Here is a 2225-nt window from a genome sequence, read left to right as displayed (position 1 = left end):
AAAAAAAAAAAAAAGAAATTACCAATATCAAGAATGAAAGATGAAATATCACAACTAATAAGAGAACATGAAAAACTTTATGCCAATAAATCTACAACCTTTAAACAAATTTCTCAAAAGATACAAATGATCAAAACCAACTCAAGAAATAGAACACCTAAAGAACTCTACATCAATTTTAAAATTTGAATTATTAATATAAAATCTATTCATAGAAACCAAGCATGCCCAGAGTCCTAGGCAAGAGCCCAGAGCAGCATCCCCTGCCCAGAAGCAGGCAAGGAGCACGCCAAAAACACCACTTCCACACAGGTGGCCCACCACAGCCATTGCCACTGCTACTGCAAAAGTGGCTTGATGCCACAAGAATAACCACAGCCACTCTGCAGGCAGCCTGCCAGACACTCAACTGCAGTGACACAAGGAGAGTCACCAGCGGAGACCAGAAAAAGAAGAGGACATCTCTCTCTTCAAAGACCACTCCAACATAATAGAAGAAGCAACTGCTCTTCAATGCCCCTGCTTTATTTCTGATTTTAGTAATTTCTGTCTTCTCTCTTTTTCTCTTGGTGAGTCTAGATAAAGGTTTGCAAAATTTGTTGATTTTTTTTAAAGAACTAACTTTTGGTCATGTTGATTTTCTGTATTGTTTTTTAATTCCCTGTTTCATATATATCTGTTGTAATCTTTGTGATTTCCTGCTCATATTTGCTTTTGGTTTAGTTTGTTTCTTTTTTTTCTTTATTTTCTTAAGGTAGAAGTTTGCAACACTGATTTGAGATTTTTCTTATTCTTAATATAGGTATTCAGAAGTATAAATTTTCCTCTAAGCACTACATGAGCCCTGCATCCTATAAATTTTGACATGTTGTGCTTTGAATTTTTTCTCAAAGTACTCTCTAATTTTCCTGTAATTTTCTTTTTACACACTTTTTATTTAGGAGAATGTTGTTTAATTTCCACCTATTTGTGAATTTTCTAAATTTCCTTTTGTTATTTTGGTTCAAGAACATATTTTCTATGATCTTAGTCTTTTTAAATGTATTAAGACTTGTTTTGTGGCCAAAAATAAAATTAAAATTAAAATTAAAAAAACTTTTTCATAAAGAAAACCTTAGGCCCAGGTGGCTTCACTGGTGAATTATAACAAAATCTTAAGGAAGAATTAATATTCATTAATTCTTTCAGAAAATAAGGAAGGAAAAAATTTTCAAATCATTTGATGAGGACAAGCTACACTGACACCAAAACTATTATAAGAAAAGGAAACTACAGACCAATGTCACTTATGAACATAGAAGAAAACATTCTTGACAGAATCTTTGCAAACTGAATCCAGCAATATATAAAAAAGGTACTACCCCATGATGGAGTTTGGATGTGTTGTCCCCTCCAAAACTCATGTGGAAATTTGATCTCAAATGTGGCAGTGTTGGAAAGCAAATGAGTCATGGGGGCAGATCCCTCATGAATGGACTAATGCTCTCCCTGGGGGAGGAGGGGTAGTGAGTGAGTTCTCGCTCTACTAGTTCCTGCGAGAACTTGTTGTTTAAAAGACCCTGGCACCTCCTCTCTCTCTCTCTCTCTCTCTCTCTCCTGGCACCTCCTCTCTCTCTCTCTCTCTCTCTCTTCCTCTCGCCATGTGATCTGCTTGTACTCACTGGCTGCCTGCCGCTTTCCGCCATGAGTAGAAGCAGCCTGAGGCCCGTGCCAGATGCAGCTGGTCCCAGAAGCATAAGCCAAATAAACCTCCGTTCTTTATAAATCACCCAGTTTCAGGTATTCTGTTATAGCAACACAAAACGGACTAAAACACCCCACGACTAAGTCAAGTTTATTTCAGAAATGCCAAGTTGGCTTAACATTCAAAAAGCAATCACCATAAGTCATCATACTAACAGAATAAAATAGAACCATATGATCATCTCAATGGATATGGCAAAAGCAGATGACAAAATTCAACACCCATTCAGGAATTAAAAGAATAAAAATACTCTCAGGAAACTAATAGAAGGGAACTTCCTTAACCTGTTATAGGGCATATATGAAAAACTCTCAGTTAACAACATAAGTAATGGTGAAAGAATGTTTTGCCTCTGAGATCAAACAGAAAATAAGGATGTCCATTCTCACTACCTCTACTCAACATTATAATGAAGGACTAATCAGTGCAGATGAGAAAAATAAAAGACATACATAATGGATTGAATAATATAAAACTGTCT

Source organism: Galeopterus variegatus, unplaced genomic scaffold (assembly GCF_000696425.1).
Source record: "Galeopterus variegatus unplaced genomic scaffold, G_variegatus-3.0.2 Scaffold248, whole genome shotgun sequence".
In the NCBI taxonomy this organism is placed as follows: Eukaryota; Metazoa; Chordata; class Mammalia; order Dermoptera; family Cynocephalidae; genus Galeopterus; species Galeopterus variegatus.
The sequence above is the reverse complement of the archived record's forward strand: the minus strand, read 5'-3'. Positions refer to the sequence as shown.